General features: G+C 43.9%; 1 protein-coding gene across 3 annotated transcripts in view; it reads right to left on the reverse strand.

Moving 5' to 3' along the window:
- MTM1 (myotubularin 1) overlaps positions 1–20468 on the reverse strand; it is a 107275-nt gene extending 86807 nt beyond the window's left edge. For 2 of the 3 annotated variants that reach the window (XM_057718796.1, XM_057718793.1), the window contains exon 1: positions 20407–20468. The gene's annotated coding sequence lies outside the window, so the exon portion shown is untranslated. Of the gene's footprint in view, positions 1–14481; positions 14502–20406 lie in introns of those variants that run through there. The other variant, XM_057718795.1, reaches the window with a different exon arrangement.
- Between the last annotated feature and the right edge of the window lie 3264 nt (positions 20469–23732).

Below are 23732 nucleotides of genomic sequence, written 5' to 3' on the forward strand. Positions count from 1 at the left end.
TCTTTACAGAAAGGAATGCTCAACTTAAAAAACCTGAAACTATTAACAGGTAGCACAACCTAAAATTAGCAATAACTTTTTAAAAAAGATTAATGAATAGCTGTAGAATGAATTAAATGCAGACAAAATAGCCTTGAAAAACCTCTGTAATTGTGAGTTCAAATCCAATCAAAATAACCCATTACTCTCTGAGATAGCAGAATGGATGAGATGCACTGGATAGAGCAAGTGAGATGTTTCTGCCCTGAAATTATTCTACTGACCAAATAATATTACATATTTGGGGGATTTTCTTCAGGAACAGATATAAAATTACTTTTAGTAATCACGCTATAATAGTTAAAACATTTTTATAATATAAGTCAATGTCTTCAAACACATGTTAAATTATTACTGTCAAGTCAACGTAAAACATTTCAAACACTGGGTTATATAACCGATCAGTCTTCACAGTCCTGTTTATAAACCATAAAAGAAAGACGAGTCTTTCTGTTTTCTTCAATCCTCATTAAAAAACTTCAATTTAAAATGAACGAAACAGGGACTTCCCTGGTGGTCCAGTGGCTAAGACTCCAGGCTCCCAATGCAGGGGGCCCTGGGTTCGATTCCTGGTCAGGGAACTAGAGCCTGCACGCCGCAACTAAGACCTGGCACAGCATAAATAAATAATATTTAAAAAATAATAAAATGAACTAAATATTAGAGGAAAGTCCTCCTTTTCCCCTTATTTTTGACTATCTGATTGAGCTATAATCCACATACTATACAACACACCCCTTGCAGGTGAACAATTGAACGGTTTTAAGCATATCTGTAGAACTGCACAACCATCACCACAATCAGTTTTAGAGCATTTTCATCACTGCCCCCCAAACCCCATACCCATTAGTAGTCACTTAGCACTCCCCATTCCCCCAGCCCCCATCACAAATTTGCTTTCTGTCTCTATAGATTTGTCCATTCTGGACACTTCATATAAACGGAATCAAATAATACACAGTCTTTGTCTAAAGCCCTCATTTTTGGAGTTACCCTAGAAACTGCTACTATTAAAAACTGGATTAAGTACAAAACTTGAGAAATCCGATGGCCTGGGTAACATGGGTTAGTTCCATGATGAGGTTTGCTTTCACATCTCACCTGTGAACCTCTCTTTGCTGAACGGTTCCAATGGGCCCCTGAAAGGTACAGAAGCTGGAACAGCATGACGCGGGACGGCACAGGGGCTGAGCCAACTCCGTTCACTTCCCGACTCTGTAATTCACTATTTGACCTTGGGCAGATTATTTCACTTCTCTGGGCTTCGGTTGCTATTACCTCTATCTTACTACAGCAGAGTTGGGCAAAATGAAGTAATACACATGAAGGGCTTAGAACAGTGTGAACAAACAATATTTGTTCACAAATTATTAGCATCCTTTTCAATAATGAAAGGATAATAACTGAATGCTGACACCACAACCAATCTTCTACAAACTAGTCTTGACCCTAGAAATACTAGGAAGACAGTTAACTACTACAGGGATAGTGCATGGCCAGTGGTGACCTAGCTATAAAGCTTCTCTTAAAAAAGTACATGAAAATACTGTCTCATTAGGACGCTGGGAAGCAGTGCAGCGCTGTAGAAAATGTACTAGATGGGCGAGTGCAGGCCCTGGGCTGTCTCTAACTTATCGAGCATGGAAAATTCATCCATATCTTCATCTATAATATCTGTTGGTCTAAATGGAGTTAAATAATAATTAGAAGCTATAGTTAAGTTTATAAAAGTCAGCTACCCTTTTGGTTATAGCGTATTTTGCCCCAAACCCCTAAAGATCAAGCTTTAATCCTTTTTATTTTAAAAAACATTGAATTTGGGCTACCTTGGCTTTAAAGTGAAAATTGAAAACTTAATTCCCTATATATATGCTAATTTCAGGAATCTAACCAAAGGTAGACTTCTATCTTTTTTGAGCCTGAAAAAAACTTTTGTGATGATTTAAGCCCAGTCTTCTCTCATTACAGAGAAGATGACAGGAAAGCTTAGAGGGGGTGCGACGAGGCCCTGGCGTGAGTCAGTGGCGAGATCAGTTCTAGCTGAAGTCTCCTAACATGGCAGTATCCTTTCCACCCGCGGAAAAGTGCGTGCAAGGATCTCTATTTTTAAAGAAACCAGGTTGGATGAGACTGGTCCCAATCTCAGTAAAGAAGGAGTTCTAGACTAAGAAACATAGTTAAGAAAACTCACCTAGGCAAGCAATCTTTGGAAGCCCCCAACCCCCTCAAATAAAGCTACATAAAGATGGCATTGTCTTAAAAATCAAATTTTAAAGTCACAGCATGGCCTCAATTGTGTCTTTCTTTAAATTCAAGACAACTAACCTCAGTGGTCTCATGGTATCTCCCTCTCTGTCCTTCCCTCTGTGTCCCTTCACCTCTCTTCCCCCTCTCCCTCTGTCTCCCTCCTCTCTTTCTCTCTCTGCCCCTCTCTATGCTTCTGTCTTCTTTCCCTACCACTTACCACCTTTCAGATAATCTGTTGTTACTGTCTACCCCACCCCCACCCCCCAGAATACAAGCCCCCACCAGAACACAAGCCCCCGGCAGATGAGGATTCTGGTGTGCTTTATTTAATGCTGCAGTTACAGCACCTGGTACAGTGCCTGGCACCCAGTAAGTACTTAATAGGCATTTGTTAAATGAATGAACTGGGCTTTAATAAAGACTCAGCCAAAAAACTTAACTGTTGTTTGCCCAATATTTCATTTAAACCAAAAATTTATGCAAGCTTTAAAAAAGGGCAGAACCAACCTTGGCTAATCAAGATGCTCAAGGTGCCAGGGCTCTGCGCAGCAGAATGGCAGCATTAACTTCTGGCGCTTTGAAGCACCATAAAGAACTTGCACCAAAAAGAACTACCATCCTACACTACAGACTTTACCATGGAACAGATATTTCTAATTAAGGTACAAAGAGCTCTTCTCCCACACCCCTCTTCCAGACTAAGAAATTGCTCCCTTCTCTGTTGCATATGAAAAATAGGATTTCACCACACACCAGTGGCAGACGTAACTTTAAACAATCTCAAATAAATGAGGGCCATTTTTACCCTTACTGGAAACATCTAAAAGCAGTAGCATTAGAAAATAAACTTGACCTCCACACTCCACCTCATTGGGCCTTTGCAAGCAAAATCTGAACTCCAAGGGGAGCTCAGTTGCCATGGTCACCGATTTGCCATCAATGGCCCTCGATCAGGGGTGTTCCCCACACTTTCCGTGTACAAACAGTGACAACAGGCACACAGGCCTTCCTCTTTGGATCTTACTCGCTGTGCTTTCTTACTCCGTGTTGCCATTTAAATGAAGTTTAAGGGTGATCTCTCTCTGGAGGCTCCCCTGAAAGCTGTGGAAACCTATCCAGTTTGCAAACCGACTTCAAAAGGCTGCCAGCGAGCAAGAAGTCATGCACAAGCAGCCTCTGTGTCCAGAACTCCAGGTCTTTCGAAGGGAGCTTTCTTCACTTGGAAGTCTGTTTTGAAAAAAATGCCAAATACTTAGGGCAGAGCTGCTCAATCCTCCCAGACCCAATGCTCCCTTTGTTATAAAATAAATTTCTGCAAAGCCCCTTTGGCTAGCCTGCAATGAAAGTCATGAATATTATCAACCCAGCCACAATTTTAAAAATCATCAATATAATGCCTGAACTCCAAGATAAAGGAGAAATAAAAGGACAGTGATTTATAGTAATGTATTTTTCAATACAAACTATGCTAAACACAAAAACACCCTCCCACCCCGTTTCCAATTTGGCCTCTAGGGGGAGTTTCGCCCCCAGTGAGAACCACTCACAGAGAGCGTTCAGTTCTGCACCTGAAGGCCCGGAAACACTGCATTTATAAGACTAACTCATGCTGACTTTTGCATTAAAGTTGCTCTGACTGTAGGCCACCTCGGAGGCAAGAAATAAAAAAGATGTGTTAAGATGCCCTCAACCAAACCACCCTGCACCAAAGAGGAATGTTCACACCCCAGAAATTGAGACCAGGAACAGTCAATTCAACCTTCATACTCGCTCATCCCACATGAAGACAAACGATTATCTGCACAAGAACGAGTTTATTTCATCGTTATACATTTTTCTTTGAACAAGAGTTGCAAACTTTTTCTGTGAAAGGCCAGAGACTGACTATTTTAGGCCTTGTGGCAGCCACAGGCGATGCGGAAATACAGGGGTGTGGCTGTATTCCAGCACGATTTCATTTACAAAAACCGGCTGCCACCCTCTGCCTTCAACGATTGAAGTATTTCCCAATGAACTTTCTTCAGCCAAAGTAAATAATAAATCGTGTCCTTTTAAACCAACATATAAGCCCTCAACCCAACCATTCATAGCTTCTAACCTGTAAAAACACACTATGACCTGTTGCAAAATTGTGTGATACAGTTGAAAAGAGGAAGGGATTCTGTATTCAGACCAGTTTGGCTTTCAAATCCCAATTTGGTCACTTGGTTAACAATAGTCATTCAACCTTGGACAGACCGCAGTTCTCTATCTGTGAAATGGGCATGATACCACCTACTTCACGGTGCCATGATAAGGAATGTGTAAAATGCTGGCAGAGCACATGGCAAAACAGAGGCACTCAAATACCAGGTACCCTCCTCTTACAAGAGATGCTTTGAAGTCATTCCTCAAAGTGGCGTTAACACACTAGGCTGGATTTTCCATAAAATATATGATATCTAACACTGCCTAACCACTCTGCACACACTTCTAAGGTAATCCGTCTAATGTTGGCAAAGCTCTGGACAGCCTTAAAGCGGCTTATTCTTAAAGCAGGTTATTCTCAAAGCATTTTTTTTCCATTAAAAAAAAGAAAACACTCGACTCCCAGGGAAACTTTCCATGGGATCCCTAATATGGAGATCCTGCCTCTTTGCCTTCTATTCTGACTCAAGGATATAGAAATACACTAGAGGTCTCAGAGCAGATCTAACTGTAGTTATTCCAAAAGAGTACCCCCCTGTCGACGTAAGTGGCTTTTGTCCAAATAGACACCTGCAACACGTGTATTAGAGCCTCTCCATTTGTCTCGGCCCCATCAAACCTCAGGGCTCAAGGGACATTGTTCTGATGACTCTTCTTTGGAAATTATAAAACGTTAAATAATATTTCATTTAGAAACTCACTCTTTGTATCATTTTGATATTACTATTCATTTTAAAGATCACAATACACTCACTTCCACTTCTTTAAATGTTGCAAAGACCTTCTGGCTTAAAGCACTATAATTCAGATTCAGTGAAGAATGCATTTTGACTCATTTTTTCCAGTGGTTAGTGATGGATTTGAGCTGATCCATCCAGCCTGGTCTTTGGTCCCCTCATGACGAATGGCACATCTTCAAGACAGCTGACTGGCTCCAGCGGCATGAGCTGTGGCCATGGACCAGGGTAACTTTAGAAACGCTTCATAACTTGAACTTGCTATGCTAAAGCAACTATTAGAAAAGGCAGCTACCATCAGGTTAACTTTTTTTAATGTCGAAAGGCTACCTAGTAATTTTACATACACTTAAGCAGATCATTAAATTGACCAATGGATTTTATAACTGCCAAATACCTGCCAGTAAACAAAGGTTTAAAATAGGAACAAGATCAAGTTCCCCATCCACCTGCCAATTCCCAAACTCATGAACCCAGCTGATCTGTTCCATGACAGAACTGTATTTTGTTGAACTATTTTCCCCTGGGAGAAACTATTCCCCCAAAATGTATTTTCAATTTATAAGTGAAAAGTACCTTCTTACGTAAAAGTTAAAAAGGTAATTGTTCAACTTAAGAGTAAACACGTAAGAGCCACAGCTATGCTAGTGAAGAAGATGCCGGTTCAGAACATCGAACTTCCCACAGACCTTCCCAGACTGGGCATTACTGACAATGAATCCTCTAATTGCAATTAGTGCTGGAGTGGGAGGATCAGAAAGAAACTGAAAAGCAGATGCACAGTTTCTTGAAAAAAAAGGGAGGAGACAAGGTTGGAGATGACAACCTGCCATTAGGTCCAATTCCTCCAGCCATGTTCACTGGAGGAGAAGCAGGAGCTGTGTCGGCACCAGGTCTTTAGGTACCTGCTTCAAGACAGAGGAAGCTTCTGCCCATGTACACATGCGCACACACACACTTCATTTCTCTGTATGTTGCACAAATTTCTAATACTTCACTTCTCATCCTATACTGTACTTACCTATCCATTGACATTTTGCGTCTCTCTGTTACATCAGAGCTCTCTAAGGCCAAGGGCTGGTTCGCGCTGCAGTGCCGCACAGAGCAGCCTGGGCACTCAGTCAATGAGTCAGTGAATACAGTTCCACCCTCATAAACCTGTGTGACCTTGGAGACAATCTTTGGGCATTAAAGGTGCTCCCACCTCCCTCCTTAGGGCTGATCTTTGTGTTGATAACTCCCTTGCATACCTGTATCATTTTCTACATATGGATATATCCCCAAATAATATGTTGACTTTGTGTAGTTTTGAACTTTTATATGTAGGTGGAGTGGTTACACATTCCTCTGTCCCTTGCTTTTCTCACACAGCACTGTTGTGAGAGCCATCGATGTGGATGTGGATGTGAGGCACTGGGCTCTGCTACTCTTCCTTGCTGCACTGCGGTCCACCAGTCCACACGCTCTCCATTCTCTTCTCAGCGGTCACGTGAACTGGCTCCAGCCTTCGCTATTACAGACAGCGCTGGCACACGTCTCAGAATTGGGATGGCATTTGTGTGCCACGTTTTCCAATACCTTTGTCTGACCTTGCAGGAAATATATATATATTTTTTAATTTCAAAATATATGGAGAAGATGGATAAGGGATGAAAATGGAGGCAAATCAACCATTTGAGAGGAAATGAAATCCCAGGGTTGTCACCACTCTAATTCAAGCAGCAAAGGGGAAAAAGGCAAAATAATGGATTACAACAGAAGTCTCTTCCCTCACAGTTCTGGAGGCTACAAGTTTGCACTCAGGACGTTGGCAGGGCCCCAGTCCTCTGAAGGATCTTGGGGAGGAACCTTCCTTGCCTCCCCCTAGCTTCTGCTGGTTGCTGGCATTCCTTGGCTTACAGCCGCATCACTCCAAATCTCGGCTTCTGTTGTCTCACGGTATTGTCCCTGTGTCTTCACATGCTGCTCTCCTTTCTTATGAGGACACCAGTCATACTGGATTAAGGATCCACCCTACTCCAGTGTGACCTCAGCTAGTTATATCTGCAGTGACCCCATTTCCAAATAAGGTGACATTCCGAGTTACTGGGGCCTAAGCCTACCAACATATCTTCCATGGGGACACCATCCAATGCAGAGCAGACAAGAGGTTAGCTTCAGAAATTAACAATCTACAAATGGTCGACATGTGGTTACTAGAACAATTTAGCTTGTCAATCCATCTATAAACATTCACTGAATACCTATTAACATCACTTAACCTATGAAGATAACCAGCACTGAAATATTAATACAGCTTCTTAGAAGAAATAATGAAATGACACCAGGCTAATCACTTCTGAGATACTCCTTACTCAGCATATACAATTATTTAATCCTATTTCCAAAGAGGTCAAATATCAGCCAATAAATGCATAGCAGGCAACTACTATGGAGCATGGTGAGAAATTCTAAAAAAATTGAGATAGTTCTTCAAGGAGCTAGCAACTGAGTTGGGGAAATCAATAAGACAAGTTAAACAGCAATAAAGACAATGAATAGGTTTAAGCTAAACAGACAATTAAAGCAAATTGGCTTCCATTTACTGATTTTCTGCTATGTGCCAGGCATTGTTCTAAGCACAGATGAACTCCTTCAATACTGCCAACAACCTCATAAGGCAACTACGAATACTCCTTCATATGAAAACACACAACCCTGAGAATAGGAAGGTTCAACATGTCCACTAAGAACTTTCGAAGTTGGGGGACTTCCCTGGTGGTGCAGTGGTTAAGAATCCGCCTGCCAATGCAGGGGACACAGGTTCAATTCCTGGTCCAGGAAGATCCCACATGTTGCGGAGCAGCTAAGCCCGTGCGCCACAACTACTGAGCCCACGCACCTAGAGCCCATGCTCTGCAACGAGAAGCCCGTGCACCACAACAAAGAGTAGTCCCCACTCACCACAATTAGAGAAAGCCCATGAGCAGCAATGAAGACCCAACGCAGCCAAAAATAAATAAATAATAAAAAATTTAAAAAAAAAAACTTTCAAAGTTGGAATTCAAACCCAGGCAGTCTGGTCCTCTTACCATTATACCCACTAACAGATGTCTGTTGTTCTAAATGCTCTAATTGATGATCAAATTTAAAAAATGAAAGTGTTATGCCTCCTGCTTACACAGCTGAATACAAAAATTTTTTTGGAATCCCATTTTTCTGTAATGATATCTGATGGTCACAAAAAAGAACACTAGCCTTCGTTTTAAATATGATTAACCAAATAGTGACTTTTCCCCCTAAATCCATGTCTGTGAGGCCCTGAGCCAGTATATTCCCTCTTGTTTGACCGCAGTAGTACTTTGTATCATGGAAGAGTCTTTTCAAACTATATTAAAAAGGACAAATTTTAATCAGGGTTAAAAACATCTATCAGCACATGTAGCTAGATGAGTTATTCTACAGTCATCCCTTTTAATGGTGTGTACTTATTCCAGCGACACTGTCACTATGCAAAGTATTCTTCCAATTCTTTTGAAACTGCTTTTAGAGCTTAAAGCTACATAAGATGCCATCTCATGAATTTTACCATATCTCAATTTCTAAACAAAAAACAATGCTTTCCACAGCATGAGTGCCAACTCTTTATTTAATAGATGGGCCTCAAAATGATTTTGGCCTGAAGCCAAATGCCAAGTCCTTACTCAGAGATTTGAGTCCATTGAGGGTATTTTGTAAAAACTGTCATGGTCTCTGAAGGCAATTCCAAAGACGAGTTCTAAAAATGGGCTGGATAATATTGATTTGGAGCTACCTGTCCCTTCTCTACACAAGCTAGAAGAAAAGCAGCAAGTGAGGTTTCTGAATGTTGCCTAGGATCTCCCAATTGTTAAAAATGCTGGGCTTGATACTTCTTAATTAGTGCTAATTTACAAGAGCAGGTTGACCTTGAAGCTTAACAGAGATCAGCCACAGGACTAGCAGCCTGCACAATAGGCACTTTGCCACAGCAGTTAAAGGAATATCTAAAGGGAACCTCCAAAGACTGGCTTCATTAGAAGCCTTGGAGTTTCAGAAAGAGAGACTTGCAGTGACCCAGAGTATGGACATAGTTATCTTCCTACTTGGGGCAGTTACCTATTATTCCTGCCACAAATACAAGTGGCCACCCATCCTTGCTACAGACACACACACACACACACACACACACACATACTTCAAGAACTTGGCACTATTAGCCGGGAGGAGCTTTTCATAGATGTGGAAGAAATAATCTAAGAAAAAAAGGCAGAAATAAAAAAAGCAAGGAGATGAAGAGGAACCAAAACCAGCATCAAAAGAATGGCAAAGAAAGATGAAGAAATTCCAGGACCATAACAATGACACATATGAATGCGACACAGAATTGCCATGGCTTTTGAAGGAGCAATACAGTCGGCCCTCCACATCTATAGATGTAGAACCCACAGACATGGAGGGCTGACTATGAGACTTGAGCATCCATGGATTCTGGTGTCCACAACGGGTCCTGGAACCAATCCCCCGTGGATACTGAGGAACAACTGTATATACTTCTCCACAGAAAAATAAAAAGAATTCCCAAGCTCCAGATGGAAACTCTGTTATCAAAACTAGGAGGAAAGCTGGGTAGTGGTGGTTGATAATAGTATGAATGTGCTGATATGTAGAGTCAACAGGGCTATTCATGAGGCATACTATCTTCCTGAAAATTACATCTGAGATAGCTTCTACAAACATAATTCAAGACCTAATGATTTTTTTTAAAAATCTCAGTAAACTAGTAATAGATAAGGTAACCTATGGAAAACCTATAACTAACATCTTTTTTTTTTTAAATTTTATTTATTTAGTTATTATTTTTTTGGGGGGTACACCAAGTTCAATCATCTGTTTGTATACACATATCCCCGTATTCAAGAAAGGCTCTGAGAAAATATTTGAAGAGGTTATAGTGGAAAACTTCCCCAACATGGGAAAGGAAATAATTATACAATGGAATACTAACATCTTTTTAATGGTGAAAGATACAATGTTTTCCTACTAAGTGCAGGAGCAAGGCAAGGATGGTTGCTCTTATTGCTTGCATTCAACATATTTTAGAGATCCTAGCAATTTTAATAAGACAAGAAAAAGAAATAAAAGACATAACACAGTGGAAGGAAGAATTAAAATTGTATTTGCAGACAACATGATCACCTGTGTAAAGAAAATCTAAGAATACGACAGAAAAACTACTAGAACTAGTAAATCAATTTAGTAAGTCTACATGATAAGCAATATCAACATAAAAAACTATTTGTATCATTAGCAATGAACAAATGAACACTGAAGTAAAAAAATATCATATGCATAACATAAAAAATAAAATATTTAGGGATACATTTAACAAAATGTGTACAAGATCCATACATTGAAAACTGTAAAACACTGCTGAGAAAAATTAAAGAAGATCTAAATACATGGAGAAACATATCATGCACAAGGATCAGAAGACTCGATATTGTTATGCTGTCAATATTGAGCCATAGATTCAATGCAATCTCTATCAGATCCCAATAGGCTTTGTCATAGAAATTGACAAGATGATTCTGAAATTTATATGGAAAAGCAAAGGACCAAGAATAGCCAAATTAATCTTGGGGGGGTGGGAATAAAAAAGAACAAAGTTGGAGTATTTCCACTACCCAATTTCCAGACTTACTATAATGCCTCAGTAATCAAGACAGTGTCCATAAAATTAGACATATAGATCAATGGAACAGAATAGAGCCCAGAATTAGGCCCATCTTTTGGAGGTCCTAGGAATGGTCCATTGATTTCCAACAAAGGTAACAAGGTTATTCAATGGGAAAAGGATAGTTTTTTTCCACAAATGATGCTGGAACAATTTGATGTCCATATGGAAATAAGTGAATTTTGACCCATACGTCACACAATATACAAAATTAACTTAAAATGAAACACATGAGTATTAGTTTTATACTGCTGCATAACAAACTTAGTAGCTGTAAACAACACACTTTATCTCACAGTTTGTGTGGGTCGTGGGTCAGGAATCTGGGCATGTCTTAGCTGGATCCTCTGCTCAAGGTCTCAGAAGGCTGTATGTTCAAGGAAAGGGATTACACGGGGTATGAACAGTGGAGGGGGGGTACAGGGCAGAAATCAGGGGTGCCACCCTAGGGTCTATCTGCCAAAATAGGTCTAAACAAAGAGCTAAAACTGCAAAAGTCTACAGGGAGACACAGAGGGAAATCTCTGGGAACCTAGGTTAGGCAAAGGTTTTTTAGAGCACAAAAAGCATAAACCAAAAGAGAAAAAAAATCAATAAACTGGACTTCATCAAAATTAAAAACCTTTGCTCTTTCAAAAGCACAGTTAAGAAAATGAAACAGTAAGTTGCAGTTCAGGAGAAAGTACTTATAAATTACCTATTTAACAAAGGCATTGTATCCAACATATCAATATATAAAGAAGTGACACAATAAGAAACAGGCAAAAGATTTGAGTGGACACCTCATCAAAGAAGATACACGAATGGCCAATAAACACATGAAGACGTGCTCACCATCATTAGTCATTAGGAATATGCAAATTAAAACCACAATGAACTACTATTACACACCCACTGGAATGGCTACAATTTAACAGGACAGACAATAACAAGTGTTAGTGAAAATCTGGCCCAAGCAGAACTCTCCTACTTTACTTTGCCAGTGGGATCGGAATGCAAAATGGCACAGACACTTTGGAGAATAGTGTGACAGTTCCTTGTAAAGTTAAACATACACTAAGCATACGACCCAGCAATGCCACACCTTAAGTATTTACACAAGACAAATAAAAATATGAGTCCACACCAAACACTTGTAAGCAAATGTTCACAGCAGCTTTATTCATAATGGCCAAAAAAACTGAATTAACTCAAATGTTCATCAACTAGTGAATGGACATATTATTATAGCCATACTATGGAATAGTACTTAGCAAAAGAAAGTCACCAACTGCTGATAAGTGATGAATGACAAAACATGGATGAATATAAAAAGCTTTATGCTAAATGGAAGAAGCCAACCACAAAATGCTATGTATGTAAACCTACCCTCAACACACTTCAAAGAACTACTAGTGTTCAGACCACATTCTCTGACCATCATGCAGTTAACTAAGAAATCAGTTTTTAAAATACCTAGAAAACATATTTGTAAATTTAAACTTCTAAACAACTCACAGGAGAATGAAATAATCACAATGGAAATCAGAATATATTAGAACTAAATTATAATAAAAATACTACATTTTGAAACATCCAAGCAGCAAAATAAATCCAAAGAAAGAAGGAAAGAGAAAATGAAGAAAAGAAAGATTTCCAGGGTATATTTTAAGTGAAGAAAGCAAGAGCCTGAATAGTGTATGTAGTATACTTTTTTGGTGTAAGAAAAGGGAGGAAATGCAATGAGAGAGAGTGTGTGTGCGTGTGTGTGTGCGCGCGTGCGTGCGCACGTGCACACTAGCTCATATTTGCAAAAGAAGAAACACAGAAGAATGAACTAAAAACTAATAATATTGATTGGAGTGGCTAGGAGAAACAGCATGCCTGGCAGGAGACAGGAGTGAAAGTAAAGGGTTTCAGAATATACTTTGATAAAAATTTGTCTTTCAAATCATATAGTTTCATTAATCAAAAAGAAGCTGGAGAGGGCGTCCCTGGTGGCGCAGTAGTTAAGAATCCATCTGCCAATGCAGGGGACATGGGTTTGAGCCCTGGTCCGGGAAGATCCCACATGCCACGGAGCAACTAATCCCGTGTGCCACAACCGCAGAGCCTGTGCTCTAGAGCCACAACTATTGAGCCCACGTGCCACAACTACTGAAGCCCACGTGCCTAGAGCCTGTGCTCCGCAACAAGAAGCCACTGCAATCAGAAACCTGTGCACTGCAACCAAGAATAGCCCCCACTCTCTGCAACTAGAGAAAGCCTGTGCACAGCAACAAAGACCCAACACAGCCAATAAATAAAATAAAATAAAATAAAATAATTATTAAAAAAAAGAAGCTGGAGAATATAATTATGCTCATTCCTTTCTACATAGTGACAAACCTCATACTGCATAACCACAACTGACAAACCTTTGGTAAGACTCATCAAGAAAAAAAGAAAGCACAAATAATATGAAGATTTAAGAATGAAAAGACAGACATAACTACAGATACGGCAGATATTAACTGGTAGTTTAAAACCTTCCCACACCAAAAGCACCAGGCTCTGGGGAAAGTTCTAAATATTCAAGGAACAAATATCTCCAATTGTATACAATCTTGCAGAGACTAGGAAAAGGGAATGCTCTCACTTACTTTATAAAGCTAGCAAAACGATACTAAACTAGACAAAGACAGTAGAGGAAAGTAAAATTAAAGCCCAATCCACTCACAAATATAGATGTAAAAATCCTGAAGAAAATATTACCAAGCAAATCCAGCAGTAAGAAACGCATCCACGCCAGCCATGCAAACCTGGTTAATGCTACCAAGTTATATTAGAAAATCCCTTAAAATAGCCCATCACATTAACAGGTTTAAAGGGTGGGGGACAAAATTCCACAAAGGCAGAAACGGGGGTTGATAAAACTCAACATCCATTTGCACTGCTCCCCCCCCCCAAAAAAAAGCGCACTAGAAATGTACCTACGCAAACCCTAAAGTCAACGTAATACTCTGTGGTGAAATATGCAGAACATCGCGCCTGCCTAAGTACAGATCCTCGGCCCCACCCCAAACCTACTGAATCAGAAACTCCAGGCTGGCTGCCAGGGAACTTGGAGTTTGGGAACCGCCCTCAGGTGATTCGGGAGCGCAGGCTCTTCGGAGTCAGAGCGCGGCCACGGCATCAGCATCGGTGTCACCTGAGAGGAGGGCTCTCCGCTCGTCAGGCCCCCTGAGTCAGAATCTGCACTTCAACCCCAACTCCGGGTGGCTCTTGGCGCAGCAAAGCTGGGGACAGCTGCTCTCCAGCTGGGCGGCATGCCAGAATTACCCAGAGCACTTTTTAAAAATGCAGATATCTGAGCTCCTCCCCCCACCCCAGGTGATTCTAATGAGCAGCCCGCGAGGAAAACCAAGAGCCCGCAGGTTCGCAGGGCGAGGAAGCGTCCATCTCCCAGGGCTCTGCTGGGCCAGAGGAGAGGCGTCCCTCGAGTTCTCTGAAGTTGCCCCCAAGAAAGAAGCTTGCATTCCACACGTCTACCGATGGGAATTTCTCAAGACAGCTTACCAAGCTGAAACCCAGAGAAGACCTCTGAAACAAAGCCGGGATGTCGTGAGGATTCAAATGAGATGTACACAATAGCACCGGGCAAAGGGCTCTGCACCTATTACACCCAACGTTAACACAAGTTATTACCCAGGCAGCGGAGGCTCTAACTGCTCTTCCGGGATTGACGGCAAATCTGATGACATCATAAGCAAATCAAAGCCAAAATGTATCTCTCAAAGCTCCGTTGTCAAACACTGGAGCTACTAGTATGTGGAGACTGAAATATGGCTAGTACAAACTGATGCGTGCTGTGAATGTAAAATACATGCTGAATTTCGACAACAGTGCAAATAAGGAGAGGGGAACATCTCACTAATTATACTGATTACATGTTGCAATGATATTTTGGACATACTGGGTTGAATAATATATACTATAAAAATTGATTTCATCTGTCTCAGTTTTAATGTCGCTACTAGGAAAACAAATTACACATGTGGCTTGAATTATTTTTCTAATGAACAGCGTGTGAACTGCTACTTAGGCCAACCTTCTCAAACTTTAATTTACATACAGATCACCTGGGGGTCTTGTTAGCCTGCAGATTCTAGTTGTGTAGGGCTATGGGGGCCTAAGATTCTGCACTTCTCCTAAGATCCCAGGAGCAGGGGCATCAGAACAATTTTATCAACAAGGAAAAACTGTTTTGTGGCAGAGACATGATGGGAAGCTCTAGAGAAAGGATCACGTCATTTCAGAGTTGACAGCCAGCGAAGAAAGGAAATGCCAGCAGGGCTACACCTCAGCCTCAACTGTAGAGAATCAGTTATTGTGTCTCCCAACAAGGGCTACAAAGAGGTGAGCTCCAACTGTCCTCTATCTGGGAGAGTGGCAGGGACTCCCACTCTCTCTGACAGATCCAGGAGCACCAACGTGTGCAAGAACATCTCGGGACCAGGAAGCTCAAAATGGAATCTTGACTGGAGGTTCTTCTGTCCTGCCTGCCACACAACCAGTGTCAACAGCAGTACCCTCCTGGGGTCTCACTGAAACCAAGTGCAATCTTCCTCCTCACTGTGACGCACAGATAGTACTGACAGGTCGCAGCCAGGGTCACTGCTGCGCAGGTCCATTTCCTCTTCCAGTAAAACAGCTCGGGCAGATTCCAGGCCTACTGGAATGAACCCTGACAGCTCAGTCCCCGCCTAAGTCGTCCCAGGGCCATAAAGGAACTTGAGGGTCATACAAGGACATTTCAAGCAACACCACCTGATGCTAAGAATCCCCTTTAGGACCCACCTTCGCCTCAAGAGCTCCTGTGAAGGTGAAAGCAGGACACCCTGAGAGAGCAGCCCATTCCATTGGAAGAGGCTCTGGGAAACAGCGCCTCCTTCTCACAAAATGCCCAAGGACAAGATAGCAATACATAACAATTATCACAAGCTAAAGAAAGGGCATCGCTCTGTTGCCAAGGTCTGTAGGCAAGGGAATAAGAGCTGAATGAGTTACAAACAAGTTACTTTTATTTTCACTTTCAATTATTACCTTCAACTTCCCTTACCCCTTCCCACCTCCAAACATACCAACAAGTAAAGCAAAAAACGAACCTAAACTCAAACTACCGGTGACAATAGTCTAAAAATTCAGAAGCTGGGAAGAAAAGGGTAGGAAAGCAGCAGGTGGGACCTCTCCCCACACTGTACTCAAAGAGTTTTTTTATTCAATTGCTAGTTGACTATGGAAAGAAAGACTAAGCGTGAGCTCCGTTTCCTCTTGTACTCATCTTGTACTCTGATCTCTAGACAACAGAATTTGTTGAAATGAACACATTCCAACAATTCTAAGCTATGCCCTTTTGTCCAGTTCAAGTCAAAGAACGTTTACTAAATGTCTACTGTGTGTACAGGGCCACGTTAGGTTTCACCTGCCCAGAAAAACGTCTCCAACCTCAGCCCTCTTTATTAAAAGCTTGGAAGAGGAAAAAAATTATTGCTGAAATACGCAGCTGTTACATATCACAAGACAGTGGAGGATCTCAAAGAGCTACTTATGGAGTCATTTCAAGATACTGAGAAACGAACTCAAGTAACAAGAAAAGAGCACTCGGCACCCATCCTGTTGGCACCGGGAAGGTGCTGCGGACCTGGACAGCAATCAAGTCCCGGGATTTCTTCCCATCCCAACCCCAGGAGTGGAGGAACTCAGCAGGGCCTCAAGCTGCATTGTGGAGCTGATGTAAAGTGTTGATTTGAAAAAGGAAAGGCTTCCATTCTGAGACAGAAAAGGCAGGCAATATTCCCTGGGGCAGAGATTGCCTAGCTATCGCCCTGGGATTGTTGGTTACAGAGTACTACCATTTTAGTAATAAACAAAATGGAAGCTTGCAAGGTGTACCAATGGCTTCAGGTCCGACTGAGAGAGGCAACAAAACACGTGCATATTTCAATGCTGACAGAACAGGGAGGGGGGGCAGAGAGGCCACACCTACAGCTACAGGGAAGATGGGCCAAGAACAGGAAGGATGCTGCCCTCTCCCACCACTTCTCCAAATAGCGACAGCTTATATAACACACGGATGCAATAATAATAATAATGCCGTACAGTCTGCAAAGGACGCTGATGCACACTGGATTCTCTGAAGAGCTCAGGCTGCCTTAGCTCTATCTTACAAACAGATGAGCCACCAGCAGTGAGGCGAAATGACTCGTCCAGTGTCACAGAGTTAAGAAGGGGCTTTCTACCACCTCCCACAGACACAAGGCTCCTTTACCACTCCTTGCTCCTCAGGTAGAAATAGAAAGTGCACGATGCCAATTTTCTAAGGAGATGCCTGCCACATCCTTAAAAAGGATGCAACTCTCCTGGGGGTCCTGTGGATCAATCCGTTGTAAATATTCACCATGAGAAACCATCCTCTCTCTACAGCATGGCAACTGGATCTCACTTGACTAACCCCAACTGGGTCTCCTGGTCCTCTCGGGCTCTCAAAGCAGAAGAATTAGAAGAAAGCCCTTCTTGTTCCATTCTTGTCTGTAGCAACAAACAAAATATGGGCTAGAGTAATGTCTGAGTCCAAACCAGTAAAGAGAACTTAGCCCTGCAAGAACTGTGCGCTGCTGCCAATATCACCTGAAACTCAAAGCTCTGGTCAACAATGAAATGCAGAGAAATGCCTAGAAAAGCATGCTTACTGGATTTCCAGACATTTATTGGGACATGGCTAGAATCATTATTTTTTTCTTTAAAAGAAAGGAGTTCCATGTAGCTCAAGTCAGTTAACATTTCTTGAGTGCCTACTATGTGTACGGTGCTAATGTAAGGACCTAACATAACCTTATCAGCCAACAACCCTGGGAGGAAGGTACTATTGTTAATATCTTCATTTTACAGATAAGGAAGCTGAGGCACAGAGGTAAGGAACTCGCCCAAAGCTACAAAGGATTCAAATCCTGAGTAAACACCTTAAAGGCGAACAACCACCCCTGTCCCCCTCATCTGCCAAAACGGAATAATGAACCAAGAAACTAGAAAATAAAGAAAGCAGAACTTCAAAGAGGTCAGAAACAGGGAAGGGAAATTACTAGCAAGTAATGAAAACACCCTCTTATTCTTTTATAAAATTGAAAAAACTTTAGAAATAACGAGAAACTCTGGCCTTTTGAAATCCTTGGCCACCAGTTCAAAATGTGGCCTAAGCCTTGAAGAGGCTCCGCTTTTCTCCTTATTTTGGAGCCCTCAATAAGAGCAAGAACCCCATGTTCTTTCAGTGGTTTTTAAAGTAACTACATTTTGTTAATCCTCCTTTCATTCCGAAACAAAGAATATTGGCGTATTTTTTGGTAACTTTAATGATTTTTCGGAACCTATAAAAACAAAAACATTTGCTTTGAAGCCACTGAATGTACAGAATAGGAAAGAACTGAAAAGGTACTAAAGCAGATAACTTTTATGGTAAATTATCACTAATGCCGTTTCATTGGCACGCTTATTCTCGGGAAGTTGGGTGCTTCTTCACTTGAGCTAATTTCAAAATGAAGACTGCCTCCCTGGGTGTTTGAAACCACTTACTGTTTGCATGGGAGAGGGAAAAAACGCAAGTAAAAATGAAGCTGTGGCGAACCTAGCATCCAAGAGGCAATTGCTGGAGAAATGATGACTCCATAGGATCTCCAGGATTCAGACAGATTTACTTTTGTATTTGGCGATTTGCTTTAATGCAGCGGCAGCTGACCATCTAACACTAGTGATTCTAAGTAATATCCAACCCCCTCACAATCATGCTGGCCTGCTGGGTGGTCATCTCAGAGTTTCAGAGCTCCATTCTTGCTCATAGCGCTCATCTCCGCTGGAAGATATATCATTGTTTACTTTTTTATTGTCTGCTTCCCCACACAGAAGCTCTGTAAGGCAGGGACCTCGTCAGTGATGCCGTCTGCTGTCTTCCCAGCACTCAGGACACTGCGGGCACAGCATGCGCATTTTCTGGGTTTAATGAATGAAACCACTGACAACTTAATAAATACAAGTTAGAACTTTAAGGTATGGAGACCAATCGTTGAATGATCATACTAGAGTCTAAAAGCCCCTATGAATGCTCTCCACTTTCAGTACCTTGGGAAGCTGCTACACACTGGCAGGACCTCTGGTTTGAATCTGCTCCATGCTATGGAATCTCTCAAGGGTATCCTGGGCTTTGTGAAACAACCACAAGTCATTCAGAGTCAAATCTGGTGAACAAGTGATCATGCCCAATATATATGTTCGATGAAAGGGAAACGCGTCAATAAATGAACAAGCCCGGGAGTCTTATTTGGCTGGTAAACTGGTTTTGAAGGTAATTCAAAAATGGTTTGAACTACAACAAAATCGCTGGCTCGGTCTCTAGACTCTATGGCGGATACTTTACAAGGAACAAAATTAAGCTGTGATAAAAACTACCCAGGCTAGACAGATGCTGAGATGCCCCCAGAAACCTGACTTGTGATGTTAGGTTTGCCATTAAGTTGTCCCATTAGTTAACCTCTCTGGGCCTTAGCTTCCCTATCGTGGAAACAAGTGAACTGTATAAACTTAAAGGTCCCAGTCAATTCTAATATGGCATGATTCCGTTCTTGTAAAAGTCCACTATGTCTGTTTAAAAACCAGTCACAATCGACTCCGCTTCATACTTTGCGTGCGTCTATAAACCCCGTGATATAGTTTTTGCAGCAGATTGATTTCATATTTGCTTAGGCAAAAACTAAAATTAGTTTTCACTTCCTGAGCGCAGCAAGACAGTTAAGGGAGGCAACCCGGCAAAGGGCGCTTGCTCGTGCCTGTGCATACTTCCGACTGCGTATCAGGGAACTAACCGTTCCCTCCTCAGATCTTCCCTCAACTGTTACAAAAGCAGAGAAACCTCTCGTGTGTGACACAGAAACACTGGCCGGGAGCGCCGATCGAGGCTTCGCGGACGGTGCCGGGCTGCGGGCCCCTCCGCAGGACCCACGGGGGATGCGGCAGGCACCGGCCCCGCCCGGAGGGCCAGGGCGAGGACCAGCCGCGGCGCGTCGCCGGGGAGGCAGGGCGGCTGCCCGGCCCGCTCGCCGCCCCGGGACGGGGAAGCAAAGTCCGGGCAGCGGCCGCGACGCCCCCACTCCCCCTCCTCCCGGCCCGCCCGCCCGATTTCTGTCCCGACCTTCGCCCGCCGCCGGCCCGGGACCTTGGGCGGGGAGAACGAGGGAAGCCGGAGGCACCTGCCTGCTGCTCCCCGGCCTTAGCCCTAACCGGCCGGGACAGCGAACGCACTCAGGCTAACCCCCCCCCCGCCCACCCCCGCGGGTGCTGCGAGGCCCCGTGGGACCTGCCGGCCCCGGGAGTCCCAACTTCCTCCTCCCGGCCCCACCACCACGGGTCCCCGCAGCGCCCGGCTCGGAGCCAGGCCAGCCGCGAGCTCGCACCCACCTCCGGGTCCGGGCGCCACCGCGGTTGCCAGGCTGCTCAGCTCCCGGGCCCCGCTCCGCCCCCTCCAGGGCCCGCCCCCCGCGGCCTCCCCGCCCTTGGCCACCGCCCGCCGCCCACCTCCGCGCGCCGGTTGGTGGGGGAGCGTCACGTGCCGAGGGCGGGGCGGGTTAGGGCGCTGGCCAAGCCTGGGGAGCAGCTCCGAGGGGCGGGGCTCTTCGCCCTGGAGGCTGCTGGGAAACCCTCTTTGAGGGGCCCGACGCGTGGAGACAGCTGGGAGTTGTAGTTCTAAATACAGTGCCGGGAATGGGCGGAACCAAGATGCTAGGGGCCACTCCTGTTAAGAGAAGTTGGACTAGGCGCCGAGCGGAGGCCGCTGGGAAGTGTAGTCCCAGAATTCTCTGCGTCTCACTGTTTTTCTCCAACAAAAGGGAAATCCAGAGGGAAAACTTCTCTAGATAAAACTTTAGCGGGTGTCGCTAAACTGAGCTAGTAGGGGGCTCATAGGGTTGGCTGCGTGAAGTTGAGATACCGTAAGGGAAAAAAATTTCACTGCCTCTGGTGTCCATGCTACGTCAGCACCTTTCCAAGAGCTCTATTGAGACTTAGTGAAAGGAAACATTTCAGGACAAAGTTCCTTCTACTTTTTTGATTGTTGGGACAGGCAACCATAAACCCAATAAAAAGAAAGGAAAAGGAAAAAAGACAACTCGAGGAAGATAATTCAGTGTGTAATTAAAAAAAAACAGAATATTTGTAATAGTCCTTGTGCTGCAATATAATTGTACATAAGCAGCTCAGGTAAATGATGGTAAATAAGATTACTTTAACATGAAGTTTTTTGCCTCTTATATTTCTTAGTACCCCACCATCTAAAAACATGATACCACTATACATGTGTCTGTGTGTGTAACTAACCATGTATATATGGTTATATATGTACACACACACATATTAACCCTATTGAAGAATCAACACTTCTCATCTGAGTAACAAGCCCCTTCAGACTCGAACCCCACCTACTCTTCAGCCACTTCTCCCAATGCGCCTCTTGCCTCTCTCCTTACTCCAAGTTCTGGTGGAATCACAGGGAACTTCTTTCTATTCTCTGGATGCACCACTGTTCTTTCCTTCCTCCAGCCCCTTAGGCTTGCTGTTCCTTTCTCCCGGATTGGCCAGACTCCTAGAAAGGCAGCAGAATAGCACTTCCTCTGGGCCGGACAGAATTAGAAGCAACTCCAGAGCCCTTCTCATAGCACTGATGTCATCATTTGCTTACCCTTCTGCCCTGTCATCTCCCCTCCTCAGACTGTGAACTTCTGTGAAGCACATTCACTTTTGTACCAGATTTCCAAGAGTGCTCAGTAAAAGCTTCTTGACTGCATGCATTGCGAGAGTAACCGGTTTCCCAAATCTGTGAGTCTTGGAGCAGAGGGAGAGACAGACAGACCTGTGGTTGGATGGAGGGAGGGTGGCAGCTGGGTGGGAGGCCTTGCCTACAGTAGGTACTGCGTTCAAGCATGAGGCTGAAGCCCTTTGCTCAATGGGGTTGGGGGGGCAAGGGGCAGGGTACAGAGCAAGGACACTCCTCGTCCTAAGGAGGTGGTTACAGAAGAAGATTTCTCCACCACCTCCAACCTGGGTCCAGCCCCAGCCCAGCCCCAACTCGAGAAGGAGGCAGCCCAAGCAGAAAGGGCCAGTAAAGACCAGTCTCTCTCTGGCCTGTGAAATGGAGGCCGAGCCCCCTGCCTGCCTGCCTCACAGTGTAGGTGCGGGATCGCATAGGGAAGAGAGCTGAGCACACTTGGACACTGTAAAGGTCGAGCCCTGCAAAAGAGCTCCTCCCTTGCCCTTGGCGAGCTGGCGGGGTTCTTAACCAAGTCCTGCCCTCCCTCAGGCTGGGGCAGACGCTCACAGTTCAAAGTATATGTGTGAGTGTCTGTGTGTGTATTGGGGGTTCTTCAGGCTTCCCTGTGTTTCACACCTGCACACACACCTCAAATGCAGGGGCCTGTGGAGAGACGGCCGGCCTCCCAGTCAGGGGCTCCTACACAACAGGGAGGGGGCAGCACTAGACTTGACGGAGACTGCTTCTCCCCGTAAGCTTTCTGGGTGGGGCATCCTAAACCCATCCCCGCCAAAGGCCGCCTGCTTTTGCTGAGGCACAGACTAGAGGTGCCTCCTATGCTCTGGGGCTCCATCCTGTTCTCCCAAGTTGGGGGAAGTAAAGCAGGCAGGACCAGGAGAGGCCTGTACCCTTGGCCTGGCCAGGTGTGCCCCTTCCCCACCCCAGCCTCCTGGGGAGAAGCAGGCCTGCGAGAGGAAATGGCCTGTTACCTGCTTCTCTCGCTCAGCACACTCACCCCAAGGGCCCTGGTGCTGGTGCTCTGACCCCCAGTCCCACCCCGCCTTGGCTTGATGCAGGCGGGGAACTGCAACCCCCTTATTCTACGAGGTTTCCTATATTGGGCCTGAAGTGGAGGAAGTTGGAGGAAAGGGAAGGGCATCCTTATAAAGGAGAAAGCTGAAGACGGAAGTGGTCAGAAATGAAAACTTTTCAATGTAGCTACAGGGCACTGGGCTCTGGCAGAAAGTGCTTGGAATCGGGAAACCTGGATGCCAGTCCCAGCAATTCTATAGGTAGGCTCTTAGCTTTGGGAATGTCACTTCACCTCTCTGATCATTAGCTGCTTCCCCTGAATAAAGGATTCGAAGGCCACTTCCCAGGGTTGCTGTGGCCTAGCACAGCAAGGATAGAGGTGAGTGTGCAGTAGAGTGTCAAGGCAGCAGCGTGCCCAAGCTGCCAGGTGGCTGATGGGAAGAGAGATGGGAGAGGACAGGGGCAGGCCCCTGGGCATTGGCGCGAAGGCCCTGGGCTCATTCTAGCTCTTCCATTTGTTGGGTGTGTGACTTTGGGAAAGTACATCTCACTGAACCTGGATTTTCTCATCTGTGAAATGGGGATATTAATATCTACTTCATAAGCTTGTTGTGCAGAATAAACACATGAGTGCCTAGGACTAACTTCTGCTTCTAAAAGAACCGCAAAGTCCTTCTGCTGCCTCTTCCCCACCCCCGCCTTTTATTTAAAAAGTAGCCTCAGCAGAATGATGCAGCCACTTTAGAAAACAGTTTGGCAGTGATTTATAAAGTTAAATGTACACACGAGCAAGCAATACCACTCCTAGTTATTTATCTAACACACATGGAAACATGTTCCTAAAAAGACTTGTATTCAAATATGCATAGTAGCCTTTTAAAAATAATAGTCAAAAAGGTAAACATCTCAGATTCCCATCAGCTGATGAATGGCTAAATGCAGATAGGTC

Source organism: Hippopotamus amphibius, chromosome X, assembly GCF_030028045.1.
Source record: "Hippopotamus amphibius kiboko isolate mHipAmp2 chromosome X, mHipAmp2.hap2, whole genome shotgun sequence".
NCBI classification, from domain to species: Eukaryota; Metazoa; Chordata; class Mammalia; order Artiodactyla; family Hippopotamidae; genus Hippopotamus; species Hippopotamus amphibius.